Here is a 24,196-nt window from a genome sequence, read left to right as displayed (position 1 = left end):
TACAAACACTTAAAAAAAAATCCACAAGCCCTACATCTTTTTTTAAAGATGTGGCTAAGTAGAACTGACAGTTTTCCCTATTTTGTTCAACACACTGACCAAATCCAAAGTATTTCCAACTGCCTACTGCTTTCCTAGACAAACCAGAATTGATATTAAAGTGGCAGAAAAGCAACGCAGAAGATGCTAACCTACTCGAAACGTTTGCACTGGTTTCATTCGCTGGGTCTCTTGGAAGCGTCATTCAAGCAAGCGGACATGTCTGCACATGTATGCCCCTGGACAACTGCAAGCAGCTCTTCCACTCAGCCACAAAGTGCCTAATTCAATAGCCCTACTGCTCTTCACTGTAATTAAGAGCACAGCCAGCATTGAAAGGTTTCTATTTTAAACACATTATTCTTATTTTATTTCAAGTATTGAAGTTATTTTAATTAAAATATCCGGAAGTGTATTTTCTCTGAATGTCTCGCAATCCTTTAAAATATCAGATGTTAGAAGCATCCTAAGCTGCTTTATGTGGCTTAATTCAACATGCAGGCTCAAGGCACGGGGTATGTATGTGCCTAAGGCCCAGTCTCAGTAGCCCACAGTGGAAGGACTATAAAACCAAAGCCTTGAACCCTCCGTCTCATGCGCTACCTACTGCCTTTTCTCTGGTGATCTTCTAGGATTAAACAAGAAGAGCGGGTCCAGCTAGAGCAGTCTCACGGCACCTAAGTGTTACTTCATTCGTCCTCGGCAGCAAAAACTCCTTTTCGAGTCCCTGAGGTGGCTTTGTGGCACAACTGTCTGGAGACCACAACCAATTCACTTACGGTATGAGCTCACTGAAACCAGGAGCCCGAATCTGAGTGGTTAGAGTCTAGCTTGTCTACACGCTGGTTCAGTAATGCACAGTGGAAATAAAAAGTTTCAAGAGACAAAAGATTTGGAAGGAAGGAGGGCAACTTCCATGCCGTAAGCAATGTTTAAAACCCAGTAAACCAGGGACACAGAAGGAAACAGCTCTGCACACCCCAGTTATCACCTGCGATACGCAGACTGCACTGATGCACCGTGTCAACACAAAGCATTTTGCGCCGAACTGGTACTGTGCCTGCACGGACCAGCAAAACACGAAATGCCTTCTCCAGCGGCCTGCAGTGGAGTCTGGGGAGTAACAGGCTTAAATAATAATAATAATAATAATAAAAAGGAGAATGCCTTACCGGGGGGAACGGGAGCCCTCCGCCAGGACCGCCGCGGCAGCACTCCTCCGCGCACGGGCTGGCCGGCCGCGGCGCACGGCGGGGGCACCCGCGGCTCAGCTCGGCTCGGCTCGGCACCGAGGGGCCCCGCTGGCCGCGGGCACCCGGCGCGGGGCCTCGCCGCCCTGCTGCTGCTGCCGCCGCCGCTGCTGCTGCTGCCGCTGCCGCGGCAGCGCCGAGCACGGGGCCGGCAGCGACGCGCCCGCCGCCGCCGGGGAGGGAGCGGAGCGGAGCGCAGGGGCGGGACGGGGGCGGGACGGGGGCGGGACGGGGGCGGGGGTCCAAGAAGAGCAACCCCTCCTCCCCCCCCCCCCCCCAAAAAAAAAACCTCCCCAGAGAGGGGGCAGCAGCCAACCCCCGCAAAGCTCCCCCCCCCCGCGCTCCTCCGTGCGGGGGTCCCCGAAGTACCTGCTCCCTCTCGGGGGCACCCCTGCTGCTGCGGCAGGAACCTGCCCGTGGGCCCCCGCCTGTCCTGCCCCGCTCTCCTCGCTGTCCGTCCGTCTGTCCTGGACAACACTTTGGGATTTTTCCTAGAAGGCACGGCTCCTTTCGCCACTCAGGAGTTTCTACCTTCTCTTGAAGCCCCGAAACAACGATGCCTTTTGGAACCGAGGAATCGCAGCAGGTCAACACGCCGCAGAGATGCGTGTGACTAAGTGTAGGGCTGCAGCAGTTTGGCCTCGTGCCTATTCCCAAGATCATAGCAGTCCTGGGCAAACATATGTTTTGCAATCACATCAGCAAAACACTCAGCCTTTGTTTGCAGCAGTCTGTACTTCTCTCACCGACCCCCCAGGGCTATAAACTCTACCCAGATGCCTTTCATCTCCCACCTCTTTTAGTTTGGGATTTTATGGCATCAATTATTTCAAAGGAAATAAGTCCCCGAACCAGACCACACGATTTTTAGTCTATAAAGATCTATAAAGCTGAATTCCATTAAATCGTTTTCAATCAGATTTTCTGAATTAAAAAGTATGACCGACCCTAAGAGGAGAATTTCCATTACTTTTTTGATCTGAGGCGGCGAGGACAGGTACAGACCCAAGTCTGAATCCTAATAAGCTATCTAATAACCACGCAGGGAAATTCCATGATTCTGAACTTTACACTTTTGTTAAACGTAAAACTGAACACTGGAAAACTGTGTAGGCTGTTCCTGTTGTGGATGAACGGCCCTCGCAGCCAAACGCAGTAGCCACCGAGCACAGCACCGTCCGGGGAGCGTAGCAGCACGACTCAAGGCAGCAGTTCTGCAGGTTTCTAAAGAAAAGCTTTAAAGGCTTCCTTTCCTCCCCACTTTCCAAATACCACCACCTCCCCGTGCCATGCAATTAAATTCTGAAGAGGCAAGGGATAGTTTCTACTTCTGCAGATCTAGCAGAAAGGTAATATCAAGTTAGCTAGAGAGGCGCAGGTACCACAGCTCCTTACTTGGAGACTTGCCTTTAAGTTGGTAAGTCTCTCCAGACGAAATTAAGTGCGCTTCATGCCTATTTGTACTTCTTAAAGTGCTCAAGAGAAGCACAGAAAAAGAAGAATGCAATATTGGCAGAAAGGTTACATTTTGTGAGCTAATAAAATAAATTAATAGAGAATGTTGTTTAATTCCCACTGACTACTTTCTTACTTCAAACTAAAACATAACACAGAGTCAAGGAATGGGCTCCTCTTACAACACAGGCTTGTGCTCAGAAACACTGCTGAAAAAGAGTAATTCCTGAAAATCTGAAATGAAAGCAGTCTCACCATGAGGAGTCTTCTTGGATGTTAGATAAAATGTTTTGCCTTTCAATGAATTCAATTAATACCCTTGAAGAAGAAGAAAATGGCAGCATCCCCTCAGTTCCCTGCAGCGTTTCTCTTGCGCCTTTTGCTGATTGCCTTGTCTGGGGATTTGCGAAGAAGCTTGTTTATATTAACACTTGCTCCTATATAAAGGAGCTCGGTAGATAAAGATTTCTCTCGGACGTCAGCCAAGAGAGACTATCTATCATAAAACAGCCAAGTCAACAGCAAAAAGTGATTAGGAAATTCTACCATGTTCCCTGTTTTCTGTACCGGGATAGATAAAGGCAGTGATAATCTGTCAGGAAAAGTGCCATCCACAGAAGGATTACATTTAACATCTGTGCTCTCCAGCTTACGTCACCAGAAATACAGTTTTTCCTTATTGCTGCAATTAAAGAAATGAAGCAATGAAGTCAAAAGGAGGCCGATCAGCTACAGTGCGAAAGGCCTGGTCCCACTGACACTCACGGCTACACTCCCATCCACAACTTGGTCTGGTTCCCTTGCAGCCCAACACGGTGACTTCTTGAGTAAAGTTCAGCACGTACAAATGAATCCGAAGACCTGGCAAGCCGAACTCTTAAATTCTTTCCCTAGCAAAGCTATCCAAGCAGAAACACTCGAAATGCCTGTTCCTTCAATACCCTTGACATCAAATTAATATCTCAGAGGATGATCAGACTATTCTTTCCCAGAAACATTTACAAGTAAAAAAAGATAATTCTTTGCTGCTCTGAACACCTGATTTGCGTGAGTTCTTAGAACTGTATTTTTCTCTACTGTGGTTTCACAACATGGTGCCAACTTTGGCAAGACGTAGCAAGTTTAGCAGAGCGGACAGGAATACGCCAGCATTTACGTCCGAGAGCCTTCGAAAACCCTGGGGTGGCTAAAGGGCGCAGGCGCCCGCCTGCTCGCATCCACGGATACGCCAGCCGAAGGGGTTATGCTACCAACCCGCGCGCCACTGCCCCCCCCTCCATCGGTTGCTCTCTCTCTGGAGACCTGCTCAGGGGGCTGCTGCTTTGGAGCCTTCAATGACCACAGCAATCGGATACTCACTCTGCTTTAATTGCTCTAGCTCGTTTTGACTGATAGGGGTTGGCATCACTAACGCGGACCGATCACACGGGCAGGATGCACGGGGGCAACAAACTCCTTGGCCAGAACGGTTCAAGCAGCAGCACGTAACCCGGCGCCTTGAGCAAGTCACCAGGTGTTTCATGAGCGACGGAACGGCCCCACACCCGCTACTCCGAACACTTCGCCATTCCTCCCATTCCCGGCTTTCCAGAGCCGCTATCCTCCTCATCGCAATTTTCAAATATCTCCTTACGACTTTATTATTACTTGTTATTTCTGCCACAGCAAATCGTCTTGATCACAGTAACAATATGGGAGGCACAGCAACTGAACCATATATTGATCAAATCGATTTCAAAGCGTTTTTTATTTAATCTTAATTTAATTTGTCAATCTTCAAAAAACCTAGCTCTATTATTAGAATTAGTGCGTAATTCTTGGGAGGGTAAACTATATTCTTTACATATAACAGTCTAAATTCTTACTGTACACACCACACAGGACCAGGCCTTAGCATCTGGTATTTTTATAGTAGTGACAAAATGCAAGTTATTTAGACAAACAGAGGGCTAACAACTGACCACAACAGAAAATCTTAAAGCAATATATAAAAGCTTCCATTTCATAGTCTTTAGGATTGAAAGCCTGGTTAAGATTAAAAACTTTAGAATATTAACAGATTATATTTACTGCTTGTTCCTGGAACCTTATCTATACTTGAAACACTATTTTATTTTTCTGTTTGTAAGTCTTATTTAAATGTTGCTTTCTTAATAGACACATCAACAGGCAAATGACTTGTAAGTAATCAGTTTTGTGATCAATTGCACATCAGCCCATTCCTAGCCTATTGCAGCCCCACAGTAAGACCCCAGAGCCTCTTTTCTCAGAGCTGCAAGAGGCTGTAAAAGACTCAGTTGCCACCTCTGAGCTGTGCTCCCAGCTGACCGGCTTTAACTCACTAAGCTCAGATAACTTCAATGCCTTGTAGTCATTTATCTGTTCCCTGAACTTTTTGGTTTGACACTTGGGAGTCTTTTCTCCTATTCCACCAAAAAAAGCCATTTTCTGTCAGTTCTAGCAATTTCTGCCTTTGTTCAAGATTTCTACAGCTCATCCCCATGTTGACATGTGGGTGTGCAATAAAAAAGAAAGAAAGTGTCCGAATTTAACATCCGATCCTGCAATTATTAGGTATTAGAAGTACTTTGAAGTTTAATTTAGGGAGCTATAAGAAGTTGAGACCTTGAGATTATTTATGTTCTGGCAAGGACACAAAAACAGACTTATGGTTTCTAAAATTACTCTAAATAGGTAGATTAAAGATGCATGTCTGAAGCTTAGTAGATTGAAAGAATGTCTTACCAGATTATTCTGCCCTCTTTTAGGAGGGTACACAGCTCCTCCTAGGCCAATAAACAGCAACTGAAGCCATTTGGCGGACTTGCCGTGCTCATCCAACATTAGGAAGAGAAAAACTCTGCTACGGTTGTGGGCTTGTGCACTGTCCCCTCTGCGCTATGCAAGCGAACTCCAGGGTCAACGTCTCCTCCAGGGCACAGCTCTCCCAAAGTGAAAGTCTGCGTTAACTAAGTTCAAAGCAGACCTTGGTAACCCACCGGTAACTTCTGACCTCCGGGGGGGCAGATAGTACCCAGAAAGGCGATGGGGTCTCCAGCGGCAGGCTGCTGCCCCCCCGGGGGAGGCAACACCTGCCAGCTGCCAGCCACGCTGCGGTCACTCTTGGTACTAAATCAATGCTAAGGTTAAAGAACTAATTTAACCTTAATAAAGGGACGTATTTGGAGCTTAACCAGGGAAAGTAGAATTTTAGCTAACTTATAGCTTCGTAGAACTGGCGTGGCTAAAAGACACCTCTCGTCCTTTCGGTTAGCCAACTAGCAGGCCGCATCAACTCCCACGACATCTTGCAGAGCCCCCTGGAACTGGGATCCTATTTTGCTACCTTTCTGTCAGGCCTTCCCTCCCGCAGATGAATATTGAAAAGGGACAAATACCCTTTCTCAGTTGAGCGAAAATCCACCCTCTGCAGCCTCCTGCAGCTCGTCATCCTGGTGGCTGATTCAGTTAACAGCAGCGAGGCAACACCGTATCCGACGTTAAACCCGCGTGCGACCCCGCGCTCCTCGCAGCACTGCCTGACGCGGTACCTCTTCTCTGCTGCAGGGCCATCGCAGCGCTGTCCGGGACGCGCTGACGCTGCTGTCTCGCTTTAGGCAATCCAGGGCAAACAAAGCCTCTTACCCCATGCAAAGGCATTTTTTTAGAGCAAGAGAAGGCCAACTGCTTCATCCCGACGTGTGAGTTTAAGGTTTCTGTTTTGCTTTTTGTAAACCACGTATAACCTCAGAAATTGTCGTTACGTGAGAACAGGAGAGACAGCAATGAAACACAGCCCACTTTTAACTTCTGACAAAAATCAGACACACTAGCAAACACACGCTGGGGGAGGCAGAAGTACTCGCCTGTCAGCCCGGCTTGCTGGAACTGGATCAGGCCACGACAGCAGGTCATCACAGCTGCCCTGCCGTGAAGTCACAGCGAGCACGCAGCGAGCGCTGCGGCTCTGTCTGCTGAAGAACACCCAGCTAAAACCTATCCTCATCCTCTGGTTTACACAGACCTCCAGCCCAGAAGCTGTTCTCTGCACTAAGAACATTTTATCATCTTTACCCTTACGGGGCTAAAGTGTGTGTCCACAAAACTGCCTGAAACTTTGAACTGAGGATCATGCCTGACCGTGTTGCTTTTGCAGGTATACCAAACAAAAAAGCTCATTTCTGCAGAGCCTTCACCAAAGAATAGGCTAACAACTTACAAAACATTCTGTTACAGTTAGACAATCTTTAATCTCACCTGTATCCACCTTACAGCCAAAACTTAAGCGACTTTTTTTTTTAATAAATTCAACATTTTTCCCTCGAAAAGAAAGGCAAGATGAATGTGGCAATTAACAGGCTGCAGGGAGACACTCTGCTATCTTTCCATAGCCTGATTGTTACCGAAAGATAAAATCAAATAGTGCTAAACGAACATAGAAGTACCACCACAGATTCAGAAACCCCTGATTCAGTTACTGCAGTTTGGGGAACTGTTTTGTGGCTTTCTTCTTATGCTTGTCATTTTTAGGAACAAAGCAGCAGACAGGAAAGAAAAAGAAAAAACTTTTTTGGTTATTTTATTTTGAGTTTCTATAGTCTAGCTGTGACTTAAGTCGCATCGGCCAATACATATTAGGAGGAAAAAAAAAGAGTTTGCTGGTTTTTGAAAACTATCAAGGCATTTATATTAGAAAAAAAAAAATCCAACTATCTACAAAGCTGTACTGTCACAGCATCTCCTGAAGTGACCAATCTTGATGGTCAGGCTACAACCTCCTCAAGACTGAACCTTCATTCAGTCTTGTTCAATACACATAGAATGACATTGCAGAACTGACCAACTCCTTCAGAACATTAACTTGCCAAGACGTACACATCAACATCCTAGGAAAGTATCTCACACCACAGATTTAACTACAGTGCTTAGGAAAACAGACCATCCTCCAGGTGCTATTCGTGTCCTGACTGCTGTAAGCTAGAGAGACAACACCTGAACTCCCACTGCCACATCAAAGCTGCTTCATTTTCTTTGATACTCAAGGATAGGTCCACAAAGTCCTCCGCTTGAGGAGAAACATGGAAACAAAAGCCAGATGAACCACAGATTCCTTAGCGTTTTGGTAAATTATCACTGGTGCTTTGTTAAACTCGAGACACTGCTGCATTTCCCGTTCCCTGCCTGAGAAGGACGTAACCCAGATACGACATTTTGACCCAGATCAGTGTACTGGCCTCCGTCTTCTGTAACAGGCAACCGTGCTACAGCCCTAGCGATGTGAGCCCTGCAAGGGCCACCTCCTACTCACTCATCGAGACCGGTTCCTTCAGTAAGTTTTATTACTTTGGTATCTGCATTTATGTGCCATTTCTTGATATTACCGTCAGTCAGAAACACACTGACAAACCAAGGAAAATACTTAAAACCCTGATTTCAAATATCGGGTGCCTAACTGATCTATATTGTATCACGTTACCTGACCAAGGGCAAGTTGAGAAAATTCAGACTGCTGAACGGCACACACGGCCATAACCTTTTAGTGCAATAAGCTGCAGTCTTTTCTGATACCTTGAAAGGTTTATCACTAGCGGCTTGATCAGTTTGAGAAAAACCTACTCCGCGTATTAGGCACACGCGGACCGAAGCGCTCCGGCTCCCCGCGGCCGCAGAAGCCACGCGCTCAAACCAGCCCCCTCCGCGGGAGCGGGCGGGGCCTCCGGCGCGGGCGGGCGGCGCCGAGAGGGCCCCGCCCCGCCCCGCCCCCTGCCCGCCGGCCGCGCCGCGGCCCGGCAACAGCGCCAGCCAATCGCCGCCCGCCGAGGCGCCCGCGCCCCTGCCCGGCGCGAGGGGAGGCGCGGGGGGAGCCGCGTGACGCGGCGCGGCCCGCCGGGGCGGCGGCAGCGCGGGGCGGCTCCGCGGCCGCGGTGCTCGGGACTGGTCGTGCCGTCGCCTGGCAGATCCGCGTTTGGTGGTGGGACGGGGTCAGAGGCAGCTCGGAACACGTGCGAGCAGCCTCTGCTCGCACGCGCGTCTGTTTGAGAGCAAAACAACCCTTAGCCACAATTTTGGAACTTGGCCTTAAAACCACGGTTCGTTAACAGACGTAACTTTAAAATCAGCCAGTTGCAGTTCGGGGGGGGGGGGGGGGGGGGGGGGCGGCGGGGGGAGGAAGGGCCACCTGCCCCAGCCGGACCACCCTTGTCGTACCACGCTGTACTTACGGCCCTGGGAAAGGGCAGCACTGACTACGTAGCCCCTCAGGTTCAACACTGCTGCCACCGCCCACCAGACGGGCCACAAAATGCTTTCAGGTTTCCATAGCAGAATCAATATTTTTGCAATCAAAATACCATTACAGTTTGATTTTTAACAGTTTTCAAATACCAGAGGAACAAAAGGATAAGTAAATAAACAAAATGCGCACGCACACACACACACTATACTTGAATGTATTTTTCCTTGTTCTAATACTGACTCAAGATAAAGAAGGGCTCTGGGGTTTGCAGCTGACATCTCAGCTTAGAAATCTGTTCTACTGGATATGAAGCAGTAACAGTCAAAACACCTCGCCATTTGGGCAGTAAAGGTAGAGATCTAAACCTGCCCACCTGTTTCTCACCAGTGTGCCGACTACCATCAAGCTGCTTAGCAGCAGCTCCAAGACAGCACAGTAAGAGGCAAATGAAAACTTCAGCAGTGCTGGACCAAGTTTTTGCTGCTGATGAAGACACAGCACTGACCACCAAAGCTTGTAAACTAAGTTACCTGCACAAAGTTCTGGCTCATTCACTGATATCCCTGTATTACTGGCAGTAGGATGATTTCCCCTTGTCACACCAAATGTTTGGTATGTTTGTCATCTTCCTGGGAATTCCTCCTCATGAAAGAGACTCCCACAAAAAATGGCTGCACTATTTGCATTTACCACTGGAAATATATTTCCCCTTTTGTAAGGTAAATGTCAGAAGAGCAACGTGAGTTGGGACATGAAATTTGACTCAAAAGAACTTCATAGAATTTTACATTCTCTGTGTCACTTTTCTGAGGCTGGCAGGACTAAGGCTAAAACTAGGCTAGGACTGTAGCCAGCAAGGCCCAGAGACCTCACCAGAGGGCTCAGGCCAGAAGCAGCTGTCACACTAGATTGAGGACGTGGCACGCAGGGAATTACTTGGCAAAGCTTAGGCCTGGAGTTGTCAGGGATCACTGCAGCATGGCTAAAGCAAACTAGATGGGGCTGAGTCCAGAAGTCATTTTAGTGGGCTTAGGTCTGGGGCTCTCCAAGAACCCAGAGCCAGGGGTCTGCGTTACAGCTTGGGCCAGCAAAGGCTGCTAGGGCAGAATTTGAGCATCAGGCCGGGGAACAGCTCTTGAGGCTCACCCAGACAGACATCAACGTGAGCCTGAGGGCAGTCATTTTGCTAAGGCAAGATGCCCACAGTGAGCAGGTGAAATTCAGAGCTTGCACTATCAGGACCCAGAAATGTAGGTTTAAGTGTGGGAAACGAGCGAGGTCCCTGGGCTAAGGTGGGATTTGCGCCAAGACAGTTAGCATAAAAGACAAACAGCTCTCTATGTAGCAGGCATGCACCCATTTGATAGTCATGATATCTGATCAGTAGTGAACTGGCTCCAACTTGATGACCTACAGGGTTGAAAGAAAAATAATAAAAAAAAAATACTGGGAAGAGGCAGAGGGAGGGGGGCTGAATGTTGTCTTGTCTTGTTTCCAAGAGGCTAATTCTCTGCTCTGGGAAAGTAAATGCATCCCTGAATTCCTGCTGCAGTATTATCTCTATCCTTTCTCGCACATGTAAGGGCCACATTTTCTGCAGTAAAATCATTCTCAGGGCCCTAGAAGACTTAACGCAGCATTACCGACACAGACAGGTACTTTATTAATAGCTGTCCTGTTCTGCATTATTTTTTTTGCTGAAATACGATCAAGACATTACTGGAAGGGAATGTTTTATACTGGAACCATTTGAGACTTCAGGTTGTTTCTGGCAGCTTGTTGCCCTGCTGAGGGAAATGGTCTTGTACAAGCAATCAAAATTCATAGTCTGACCACACCTAAGCTGACCTAAACAGGAAAGAGAGATAACCCCCATATAATCTTGTAGAACAAATACATTAGCAGTGGTGGACTTTCCCCCTTTCACATGATACAGCAATTGGACAAACTCTCCTAATGGCTGTGAACCTTTCTTAAGCACAGTTGCTCCAAGAGACAGAGGGAAGAAGAAAAAAGCTAGAAGCAAGCTGGGGAGCTGGTTTCAAAGGAGAGACCAAGTGAAAGAAATCATTGGATAGAAACCCCATTTTTCTGGATGAGAACATCAGCATAACCCAGGTGGCCAGCATGCTTGATGCTAGCTCAACAAATTTTGAAATTACAAAGACTAGGAAAGGTAGTTCCAGTGCATGCAGCACACATCAGGCTCCCTGCACGCTGCCTGGCCATGAGTATCATGTGTTGTAGGTCTGAATGTGTCCCAGAGCCAGCACATACCTGCATGTATGCCCAGATACGTCCTTCACACAGACTGCACAACCAACCACCAGAAGCCTCAAATGATCAAATTCCATTTTTCCTTTGTCTATACAAACTCTCAGGAGAGGAGGACAGGGGAAGAAGGGACAACGTGTGTGGGCAATGGCAGCACTATCTATGAGGTCCTAACCACAGACTGACTCTCTGCAAGGGCACCCACTGGAGAAAACAACACAACTGTCCGACCTGCCTCATAACAATATGGAGGTTCTCAGAAACAAAACTTATGCTTAGATTACTGGACTCAAAATTTTTGTCTCTTAAGTTTTGCTCTTCATGTCAAAAAATAATCCTTCGTTTCAAGAAAGCTTTACTGGCCACAAGTTTCCCCAAGAGAGGCACACTACATCCTCCAGGCCTGGTCAGGTAATAAGACAGGTCTGCTTGGTAATAAGTGGCCAGTATGTCTGGGATAGCTGGCACAAATCCAGGTCTGACAGTGGAAGAATCACAAGATTCCTTCCCAAGAGAGGTAAACTTAAGAAGATACTTGCATACAAAAAGGTCAGAAAGGTACTGGATGCAGTTATCCTATAGGCCTGCTATGCTGCCTTGCATGCCAGCTTTGTGATGCTTTTGTGGCTACTAAAGAGAGAAAACCCACAAACAAGGCAGTATGCAAAACTTTTCTTCTCCAAGCACAGCAATAGGAATGCATAGAGGCGTCCAAGCCAAACTTAAAGCACTCAGCTTCAGGTCGAGAGCTCTTGGCTAATACTTCCGTGTCCATAATAGCTAAAGACATGCTCAGTCCCAAGCACCTAAAGCATAGGAAGGACTGCAGCTTGTGATTCCTGTTTGAAAGTCAGAGATACAATCAAGTGCTGCAGGAGAAACCAAACTCTGAACTTGGCAAGTTGTCTTGCCAAGTCTTTTCTATTTAGAACAAATTCTCTTGATGGCAGTTATCTATTTTAAAGTAACTCAATTTTGCATTTGAGTATCCTATGAAATTCTTAACTAATCTATGCATGGTTAAAATAGTTTTTCCTACAGAAAAGCATACTATGAGAGCTGTTTTTTTCTTAGGGACAACTTGTTCACAGAATAGAGTAACAACACTTTACATCGTGCTTTTCAGACAGTAAATAAAAGCTTCTATAAAAACAAATTAATGTTTTCTCTGCCAACTAACAAAGTATCAGCTAAATGTTAATGGCATTTATCCTGCTATTTTAGTCACCATTAGATTTGAAGGAATACAGCTGTATCCATTTTTTTCCCAAATGTACTATACAAGTCTCTCTGCCTGAATGTTTTTCCTCCTCTCCTCACACAAAACTTCCACCAACTGTTGGAGCAGCCATGCTATTGCGTTTGACACTAACGTGAACTTCCTGAGAAGACCATCTATAACCTTTATCCCATCTTGTTCCCAGTTGTCTCAGGGGACGAAGGCAGTGGGCAGCTGCTCAGAAAGTTTCTAACAGCACATTGTGAAAGGAACACAAAGAAGAACGGGAATTGGGAGTCAGCAAATTAAATCTGAAGATTTAAGGGAACTGCCAGGAGAAACGGCACATATTTTTAGTCTAGTAACAACCTTGAATGTTATATAAACATACTGTGTGCATTACGCTGGACAGAATAGTTTGTGTGACGGAAGGGCTGTTAACCACCTTGGCCTGCTGCTTAGAAACAAGAATTTGCATCAAGCAGAGGAGCCCTTCTTAGATGCCCTTACCTCGACTGGAAAACTTGTTTACAAAAATATTGTTGCAGCTGTATGAAAAATGGGTGGGGAAAGACCCAGGAAGAATGTTTGCAAGGTCTTTAATTAACCTCTAAATAACACTCCTTCTAAGAATTAACACATTTGTTCTATACTTTGAAATTATTTTTCCAACCTAATCCTTTGCTTAGTATCTTAATTCCTGAAAAATGACTAGGACAGCCAAACATAGATGGCAGACTCAGTGTGCACACACAAAGATGTGTTCCTGTGCAATACCATGGCTTCCTGACCTACTTTATGAAACATGCATTTTCTTAAATATGAATCAAATGCAGATATCGGAGCTCTTCACATTTAGATGCTACTGACTCATGCACATATCCCTAATACAAGTGTACTGGCTGGTAAAGCTCATACAACCATTCTTCTCAGATAGGAAGCCCTTTCATCAAATACAGTCAAAAAGTTCAGAGGGTAAAGACCAGTTACTGAAGTAGATGCCTAAAAGGGACCAAAATGGATAGAGAACACCAGCAGCTGGGATGGTTAGATCCAGGTGGGCACACACAAATCAAATTCAGTCACAAGCTGACTTCACTCTCACCCTAGGCTCCCTCCCTGCTTTGTCTTTGCCAGCTCATACAAGACCAGGCAATACAGGCAGAAGTCTGGGTAACATTTTTCTACTGCTTTGTTTTCAGTCTCTTTTGCCTCCAGTGCTTCCCAAACTAGGACAGCTCAGCTCTTTGCGACATGGGAACTAACATTGTGAAAGGGGTTGGAGTGACCACACTGGAGCTAGCTACAGGGAAAGGCCCTGCAAGCAAAGCAGGCACCCAGTACTCCCCGAAAAGCTCCACCCACAAAGACTGCGTTTAAAAGTGAGAGAGTATATTTCTGCTATGCTACTTCCGTAAGATCTCTAGCTCTACACAAACGGATTATTACTTTGCTTATGGCTCTCTATCAAAGGTACTCACAAAGTGAAGATGATGCCTGAACTGGCCCCGGAAGCACAAGACCTGGCAGAACTTGACCAGATTTGAGCATGTTATTACAAACTTGAAACTCAAAAGAGTTTGCTGAATCCAGGCTGAGTTTCATCTTGTTTCATGCCACAACGTCTTTCTACCTCAGAACAGCTCTAAAGGTGGAGACTTAAAACTCTCCTTGCACACTATACACACTGAGAAGTAGAAGCAAACAGGCTGTGCTCCTCCCCAGCGTCTGATCACTGGATCCACTTGGCGTTAAGGACAGGGGAGAAAGCAAAGTCAAAAATGGCAGTTTCTGGAATTGGCGGATGGCAAACCAGAAGGCTTAGATGGGGACAGTAACGAAGAGCCCTTGGGGCTGAGTGCTGCTAAGAAAAAAAACTCTCTCTCCTTGTCCAGCTTTTATGGACAGTCCCCTCTAGCATAGGGACAGTAAATACTCACCCCAGGGCAGCAGTTTCATGCATCGCTGTGTAGTGCATCAGCTGTGAACGGAAGCCACACAGCTCAGGCAGAGGCAGTGCTGGGGCGAGACAGGGGGGTAAGGACTGGGGCGCAATTGCCAAACACAGTAACTTCACTGAAATTTCAGACGGCGAAAGTTTATGATAGCACAGGCACCTCATGGAAAAACCTGATTTTATCCAAGCTGAGTGTGTGACTAAACTGCAACTAAATCCTTTCCAGTGGCCTAAGAGCTTTTTTATATAAACTGTGCAGCTGGATTTGTTTCTTAAAATTGAACTTTCCAATCTTATTATTAAGCAGTGCTGCAGGTCAGCAGAAATGCACAAGTTCTATGTTAAAACAACAACCAGACAAAAAGGTAGCCTATCTGTTCCTTCCTTTGCAGCTACTGCATTTATTTTCTCACTTTGGGCAAACTCTCACCCAGACTTGGGGCAATTCCAGCTGGCTACATCAGGTGTTTATATAACAGTGGTGGCATACAAAAACTAGCCTTCAGTGTCATTCTACAGACTTTATTATTACCAAATTTATTACAAGAGACAGCCTTATATATTAGTTATATAGCATCTTCAAGCTGGACCTGGTCGTCATTTGAGAAAGAAAACCCAGATACTTTTATTTCCCTTCTTCAGAATAAACACAATAAATCACCACTACAAACATCACTTAATTCTTGCACAGATTTTTTGGAGACATCAAACTACCACTTACTCCGCAGTTAGCACGACAGCCCAGTGACAAATGACGTAGCAGGATCTGTTAACACATAACGTAACAGAGACGGTAAGTCCTAAAATGAAGAGGAATGCAAAGCCCTTCACTGAGCAAGAAATGGTGGGCACCTGGCAGCAGTGTAAGAGATTTAGTGAATACAGCAGCATTCTGTTGAAAACTGTACTTGAGGAAAGCTGAGTTATTAAAAATTCTCCATTTATAAACTGTGTTGACAGGATTTAAACAGCCTATGCAAGAAGGATTAAAAGTCAATCAAAATGTCTGTAGTGATAAGAAAGTAACAAGAAACTGAGCCCCTGAATTGCATACCATTAAAGACAAGAGTATCTAATAAGCATGTTGCTGTGGAGTGGTCACTGGTTTTGTAAGGTAAAGGCCTATGCTGCAGTGGACCCATTTCAACAGCCACATGCAGTATGTTCCACACGAACAGAGAATTAAGAAAAAAAAACTGCTGACTTTTAATTCTATGCCCACGAATGACTTACTGTTTAACCTTATCACTGTTTCAGTCTCCTGGCACACAGGGGTGATAAAGCAGGCTGCCTTATACATAGCCAGTGAGGTAGGCTCCATGCTAGCACTGTTATTGGCCTATAGCTTGTCCAATGCTTTGAGCTATATCTGAGCTGACTCTCACCTCCTTCCCTCCCTTTTAAAGCTATATACTAAAAATCATTATCTCCCATCCTCATCAGGAGCAGGCAGCAGACACCAAAAAGGCATAAATTGCAACAGGCTGTCCAGGCATGCTACAATGATTTGGTGTTTTCCTCCTTTACGTAATCGATGATCTTGCTATTCTCTGTTAGTTTTTTATAACTGTACACCTTCAATATAACTAGTGTAAATATTGATGCTGAGGGAGGCAAGTGGAGATTTCTGGGAAGAAGAGTGGGTCAGAGGTAAAATCAAGGCTTTAATGTTTTTTTCCTCTTGTCTCGAAAGTATCCTGTAATACCTTTCTTTACACAAAAGCTATTTATTAGGGCTTCTGATTTATGTATTGCTTCTTAGAGTAACAAGAGAAACAGAAACACACAACTAGGCCTTTTCTTTTCATTCAGTAATCCCTCTATTACCCTTTCTCACTTCCCAAATATTGCCTTTGCTTCAGACAAAATCTTCACTCCAAACTCCACCCTATCCTGGTAACTTAAGTTGCCTATTTCTGTCGTGTCTTTTGTGAGACAGCCAAAGCTGAAGAGCATTCAAGGTGAAACTCTACAATACAACGTCTTGTCTTCATTTCCATATCCTGTAACATAGCCTATGTTTGTCTTGCTTCCTTTAGTCTCCTCCTAGAAGACAACAAGAGCATTATGAAAGAGCCCTGCAAGAATCTGGGCCACTGATTTGAACAAGGACTCTTTAGATATAACACGTATCACCAAAGAGCGCCACTCAAAAAAGTCAGCTCTGGAAGCAGCATTGCCATTTTAGCACAGGGCTCTCAGGGCAGAGCAGAGCAATGCAGCAAGGCTGGCGGCTTCCGGGACCTGAGATCATCCCCTCGCGCAGCCCTTCACCGCCCTTGTACCGGCCTGTCAGGGCTAGTTCAGGTTTGTCCAACACAGCACCACAAAACATGTCATAAACATATTCTTATTACTTATCTGTGATGATTATCATCATAGGCTTTTTCCAAGGGATCACACGAGCCATTACATAAACATATAATCAGGGTATTACTTGTAGAAGGGGACAGCTATTCCACTGGGAAATAGAGTTATGTTTAAAAAACAAACAAGGAAGCCACAGCTATTTGGGGGTACATCACCTCCATGCAAATGTAGGGTGGAAATGAAGAACATCGGAGTACAATAGCACCAAGGGAGATCCAAGTAGCTAATCAGCTCATTTGCAGTATTTGTGTAAACCACACAAAATACTCTGATTCTGTTGGAGATATGCTTTCCTAGCTCCTAATATTGCAAAGATAATCTTTTAAATGCAGTTTTACTGCAAGTCAACACTATCCTGTTTTCACTAGCCTAGCAGTGTGTGAAACTACCATGACAGCAACAAACTTCTCTCCCTCCCTTATCTTCATGTAGATGATGAAGCTAAAGCTCTAGTCTAAATATTTGGATGAATGACTCTTTTGACCAATTCCATCATTCAAGCTCATTGCATTCATGAGTGTTACAGCTTGCTCTTTAAAAGTGTGGCTTTATATCCTGCAGAGTAAGATTGGTATTGTCATTCAAAACAAATACTTGAGATTGTTCATTTTGCAGTAACATGTTCATGGTCCAGTCCTCACTCTGGAGGACATACCCAGGTAATCTACATCAGGGAAGCAGAAATAAATGCAGCAAAAACAACCCTCGCCTTAAAGTGCATCACTTATATTAGGATTTCTTACTGCTGAAAAAATAAGGGTTTCATTGCTGTTACTCTGGTTTGGACTGCAGAACCAGCATAGATAAGACAGTTGACTCTCAGTTTCTTAGTCTGTAAATGTTAATATGACAACAGAAAGGACTGGACTGCAATTCTGTAAGGGTTATGAAAAAAAGAAGTGAACCGTAAAGCCTGAAAGCCTCCTTGCATTCAGGCAACCACTTCACTGAAACTCCTGATGAGTGTTAGTCAACAGGTCTCCTGCTTCAGTGCACGTAGTTAGAGAATTATGATCTAAAAAAGTGCAGTTTGGCTCCCTCACTGTAACCTCATGATGTTATTTGGGCATTTGTGAATAGCCAGATCTCCAATGCTGGAGAGCTGCTAATAGCATGACATGTACCCATCACACTGCAAAGCAAGTGACCTCACCTCGGCAGCTTGCGTAAACACAGCACAGTCACATACAACAAGCTTCTGAGAGTATTTAAGGTTATTCTGTGAAATTTATTTAATGTGTTGCATGGAAGAGCATAAATAGGGCTTTGGGGGGAATTTCTTTTCTTTGCTTTTTTTTCCTCCCTCACTATAAAATTTTCCATAGAGGAAGTTAATGGAAGGAACAAAGATCCCTTAAAAGTAGGATTTTGCTACTGTAGTAGAGTAGCATACCATACTTTGAAGCATAGTTTTTCTGAATAGTCCTTCCCAAAACAGCAGTCTTTCCTCTTTAATACCCGTTTCCATTAGGAAGCACTCTGCTGTTAAGAGTCGAGAACTGACTGCACGTCAGAGTGCCCTGTTTGAACAAGCATAGGCTGCTGGAATACAACACATCCTCCCCAGGATGCGTTTTGGAGCATAAAAAGCTCCCGTATAAAGCTCCCTGGACATGAAAGCAAAATTGAACTTGAATTCTGAAAGAAAAAAGTTCAAACCTTGAACTTCTTTCTAAGAAAGAAATTCCTAGAATTCACATAAATTTTTCTTAAACAAGGTAGATGTTACTTACATGTTGACAAACTGACAGGAAAATTGAAGTCTATGGGTTATTCACTGAGATCTGCCAGAAAGACTGAAAAACGAAGACTGGGTACACTTAACTTTCTGGTGGTCTCACAGAGAAATGGCTATTGTGCCCAAAATAGAAGTCTCCCCTATGTTATTACATGTTCCATTAATCTCTGGAACAGTGTCACAGAACAGAAACCTCACAGGAGTAAAGATGAAGATTATAGCCCCAGAGAGACAGCTCTGAGGGGAGAAGCATCTGAATTGACTCTAGGAAGGATAAACAAGGACAGAATCTACCGGAAGTTTGTACAAATCAGGCTGGCATTAAGCTCAGAGAATGCTTTAGCCCAGTTCCCATGTGTCCCATTTATTAGGTATTCAAAAAATTAAGATAGGGGCTTTAAAAGTTACAGCTCTTCCATATAACTTAACTCTAAAAATACAAAGCCACGTATAATGCCCAAAAGGGATGCAGAAACCCTCCTGGGTTACCCCATCACCATCTCCTGATGAAAGACAGTAAAGAGAGAAGCCTCATCTTAACAAAAAAAAAAAAAAAAAACAAATAAAAGAAACAAACTTCCAAACATAAGAAGATCTCTAGCAAAACCTCTTTTTAAAAACCCATATCCTAATTCTGTATATTCACAGCTAAAACTCCCAAATCCAAGCATTTTAAATTTAGGCTAAGCTTCCTTAAGAGGCAGGTTTTCATTCTGCCAGTCCTTTAACAGCTGAAATAAACAGAGTGCCTAGTTATCTAGTGCCAGAGTTATCTAGGAATGCCACTGCAGAAAAATGGTTTGCTAAGAGTAATCAAGACCTGAGATCCTATACTGGCATTTTATCGTGACAAAGATACACAACCAAAGGTCTGTGAAAAAGCTGGAACACTATGAACTGTGGCTCAATACATCTTTGATGGGCAGTGTTTCTTAGAAAACAGAAGCAGCCCCTCATGTTCCTATTTCATACTGATTTACGAAGTTTAAAACACGTCAGTCCTATCACTGAATACGAAATCACTGGTTTGCAAAATATTTATCAAGGAATCCTGTAAGAAAATAAAGTTTATCAGGAGAAGTAATGTATACCATTAGACCAACTGGTAGCTGGAAATACAAGGGGGCAAGCTCCACCTCAGTTAAGGCTTGAAAGCTTATCTACTTTTTCCCATTGTATGAGCTGATCTAAGAAAAGCCACAACCTCTCTTTACATGCCTTGTTTGCTGTTATCATAGCTACAACACTATTTCTATTCAGAAACAGAAATAAGAGACTTAGAAGTATTTCTTCTCCTGTTCTAGTATTTCTATCAGTGCAGCCCTCAAGGAAACAATTGCCATTTTGACCACAGGGAGAAAAAACCCAACCCTAAAAACTTCTAAACACGTTTTCTTAGACAACTTATTTTAAAGATCTAGATTAATTGGTATTTCAGAAAAGAAATGATTTGCGTACTTACGCACTTATACTAGCCAACTGGTAAAGAGATTTAGCCAACTGTTTGGTATTTTTAGGGTATTGTTGTAAAATGAGAGGCTATTTAGTTTCCATGTATAGTTGACTTCTGCCCAGCTAACATGTTGGATACAGAAAGGTCTAATGAGAGTGAAAGAGAACTATTACATATACTTAAATGATTTAATCCTCATAAAAACTAACAGAAATTCTTTTTTTAAAAAACGTTCTAAAGCAAAGGATGTAAAATATTAAGGAAGCAGTCACAAAGAAATTACAAAATTATCACAGGTGTAGAGAAAGGACAGGTAGGACCCTGGAAATCTACTAGCCTCCTGCATCTCAGCACAATCAGCTACAGCTTTTTGTCCTCTCAGATGTTTGCCTAACCTGTTTGGAGGCTGCTAATGATGCCATGATCTCCCAAGGTAATCAGTGCTTGATTATCATTATTAAGATCTAAATTTTACCTGGTACCATTAGTCTGTGTTAATCTGTGAGTGCAGAATGACTCTTCAATGTCATACTTCCTCTAAAGTAATGAGAACACTACCAGTTTCTTTTCACAGTAACAGCATATCTTGCTAAGACAGACTTTACAACGCCAATGCTAACCACAAAAGTACAGCTGTATTTTCATCCAGGTAAAAAGTGAAACAAACACAAGTCTAGAAACATGAACAGCATCAAATAAAACGAATGGCAGAAGTACAGCTGACAGTGGATATTTAAACTTATGCATGGCTCAAAGCATCATTATTTTCAATTCTTCAGTGGCCACAGGTAATTTGTGATTAAGAGGCAAGAAAAAAAAAGGGTGATTAAAATTTCTGAAGAACATTCCCTCTGTGATAAAGTTTTCAGAACAGGGGAATGAAGCTACCAAGAAAAGGTAGCTGCACATAATCTTGCAGCTCCTCAAAACAGTGCTCTGATACTGTAAAGGGTAAGGACAGGGGAAAGAAAGAAATGAAGTGAGAGCTCTTCCTATTCCCCAATAAAATCAGTTGCAATGAGCCACTGCAAAGGGCACTTCAAAAGGTTCAGATGTCTCTTCGCTCCTGCTTTAGTGAACACTCTTGAAGAGGGATGAATTATATTCCCCTGACCTTGGCATCACTGGAGGCAGAAAGTTCTCTCCAGGTCATTTTTCTGGGCGTCCAGTTCTAGCTGATCCAACAAGTTCCCAGGTAATCCACCAGCGGATCAGTTCCTCACATTTCATGCCTTGTTCTCCATTCTCAAGCCAGAGACCAGACCTTTTGCACCTCCAGCAACAGTAAGAAGAGGCCCAGTGAGAGTTTTATAGCTGTGCTTCCTTAATAGTAGCTGAAGTTCAGAAGGAACATTTCACCCATGCCCTGTTCCATTGCTTCTCTGGCTGACAGTTTACTACGATTACATCCCTATCCTCTACAGATACCAACTCTGCAAAGAGAAGCAATCCTGTTCTACATCTTGGAAGGCCCATATATTTTCTTCCTCCCACAATGTTATTAGCTGTATCATCACATCAAAGAAAAGAGATCGTTTTCAGCAGGCTCTCATGCACACACAAGTGGAAACAGGAAGACATAACTGTGATGAGTCTTTTTGATGACCTGAAAATTCACACAAAGGTAGGACTGATGAGTCCCCAACAAAACTTCACCCATGTGGATGATGTTCTTATTTCCAAAACACTTGATGCAGGGAAAAACTGTGTGGAAACTTCCTTCAAGTTTTCATGAGCGGAGATGAAACAGAAGTATGGAAGAAGTGCAGGCCCCAGCAAGGGTGAGGTGTAAGCGACGGATGGATGACAGCAGGTTTTCTTGGGGTCTTACAGAGTCAGAAGTGTTAAGGGATATTCCTAAGTAACTTTAGTATGGAGGAAATGCAAGGCAGAAGGGATAGAGCTTTCATCAAACCTGAATGCAGAAGAGAGTGAAGAGGATCCCAGCCAGCTTCTACTTGAAAAGAAAGGATGAGATAGGGAGAAAAAAGATCTCTAGTTAGTACTTAGCCAGATGGTTAGATATAAGATGAAAGATTCCAAGCACATGAATTTATAAAACCAATGATATGAAGAGAAAGAGACATGACAGCCAGCTCAGGGAAGGAATTTGGAGATGATTCAACCTGACAGAAGCAGCACTTCTTGTCAATCAAGACAGCCAGCACTCCCTTAAAATGCCAACTCAAGCACAATCTGATCCAAAGGAAAATAAAACATGCACAGCAAATTCCTATAAAGGCCACTAGCTGTCTTTCCTTCAGTTTGTTTCGACAAGTCACTCTACAGAACATCCATAAAGCTGTAACTGTCATTAAGGAACGCATTTTTACATGGCCATGGTAAGTTCAATTTGTTAGGTGTTAAATCCAGTCTATCACTAAGGAAGGAATACAGATTGGCAGCAGCTTGACACATACCAGAATGGGTACATTCATTTACAAGATATGTTACTCTTCCAGAATACCACAGCTATCTCAGGAAAGCCAACTATTCAGCATGTCCAGTGCCAGAACAGCTCCACCTTACACGTGCTCCACATGCCTACCGTGCCTCAAGGTCACTATTGGTTGTTGGCCTTTCAATGCATGTGACTGCAAAATTGATCCCATTGCAAAGAGGAGGAAACAACGTTCACTGCAGCTTCCAGGTAGAATGGAACTCTTACGCCATAACCTTGAACTCTGATAGACAGTGGTGAAACTTAGACGAGTACCCTTTCCCTTCACTGTAGCTCCTGACTGACTTGAGAGCGTTTGCTCCAGACAGAGGACGAGTGTACAATGGTGTAGTAAAGAAGGGGAATGGAAGCTGTTAGGAAATTGGGGATTTTTAAGACCCTGTGCTTTCTTCTTTCATCCCATTCTAAAAATAGGACTCTTGTTTCTTTTCAAAAACTTCTTAAATACAAAACTGTGCTTGGGTGCCTGTGGTCATGCACATAGACCCTATTTCCTCCTTTACTGGTTAATCAGTGCTAGATTCTCTTCTCTATTAAATTGGTTACTTATTTGTCATTATGGCTCATGATTCCTGGCAATTACTGAAGAACAGTTTGAGGCCGTAATTGGGCACATTAATCTAGAACAGCTATTCTGGAATAATTTCTCATACAAACAAACTCTTAGGAAGACCTTTTTTTCTTCCTTACAAGCTCACAATCTCAGTGGAGAAGAGTGGAAAGAAAACATTATGCTACAACAGTTAGCACTGTGAGAACCCAGTCTATGAATACAACTTCTAGGAGCCCCCATAACATAACAACAATAAATGAATACCCAGGGAAAATGATTAAAATCTGTTGCTTCTCAGATTATAATACAAATTAGTATGCCAATCCACCAGGGAAAAAGCTGACATATATAATTAAACTCAATGTGAAATCCTGCTCTACAACTATTTAGTGGAGATTTATTATTCTGTCCTCCTTAAACATGTTAGTCTTATTTATCAAAGCACTGTACTTAACTGAAATCAAAAGCTTACTTCACCCTCAAGAGAGAGGATTCTTTTCTTTTCCCACAGTAAACATCTGAAGGATTTTTTACATCTACTTTAAAGTGTAATTTTGCTCAAGCAGCACTCTTTGGTTGCCCTTTGCATCTCAGTGATGCCATAAGAAATATACTTAAGTCCATAAATAAAAACTTCTCTCTCTCTCTCTTTTTTTTTTTTTTTTTTTTTTTTTAAGGAGTTTTATACAACTGTACAGTTAGGCTTGCTAATTCACCTGGATCCAAAAGTCTAAAAACTATGTCTGCAGGTAGCAGTCCTACACTTACTCTGCCAGTGCAATAAGCTGTCTGAACACAAGCCACCTTCAGTCCAGAGACTATATAGCCACGACACGCACCACTTCAGAGCTGATATGCCCTGCCTCTTAATGTGAGAAACAGGTCTATGCCTCCTGGAAGATACTCAAGCATAATGAAGGTCAAGTTACCTCCCCATTAAATACTTGCAATGTCACTCTGTTCAGATCATTAATAATCACACAAACTAAAGCCGGTAACTGATTAGAAGCTAGTAAGATGGCTCGGCTGATGCTTCTCAACCCTGGACTACAGCCTGGTTTATTCTTACTACTAGAGTGTCCACAAAACTAATAGGAATCAAAGGCAGTAAGCGTTCATCCTAGTTATGTTCAGCAGATACCATATTGTGAGAGGAGCTTTGTGGAGAAAGAATCCTTTTTCCCAGACTTAT

The 24,196-nt window shown here is 43.9% G+C and overlaps 1 protein-coding gene across 3 annotated transcripts in view; it reads right to left on the bottom strand.

Annotated features, from left to right (window-relative positions):
• SESN1 (sestrin 1) overlaps nt 1-24,196 on the bottom strand; it is an 80,986-nt gene that overhangs the window by 15,183 nt on the left and 41,607 nt on the right. The window contains exon 1 of one of the 3 annotated variants that reach the window (XM_062572665.1): nt 1,212-1,321. The exons of the other annotated variants lie outside the window; for them this stretch is intronic. The gene's annotated coding sequence lies outside the window, so the exon portion shown is untranslated. Of the gene's footprint in view, nt 1-1,211; nt 1,322-24,196 lie in introns of those variants that run through there. 3 annotated transcript variants of the gene reach the window in all.

This window comes from Rhea pennata, chromosome 3 (assembly GCF_028389875.1).
Source record: "Rhea pennata isolate bPtePen1 chromosome 3, bPtePen1.pri, whole genome shotgun sequence".
Classification (NCBI taxonomy): Eukaryota; Metazoa; Chordata; class Aves; order Rheiformes; family Rheidae; genus Rhea; species Rhea pennata.
This window is presented reverse-complemented; position numbering and strand designations above follow the sequence as displayed.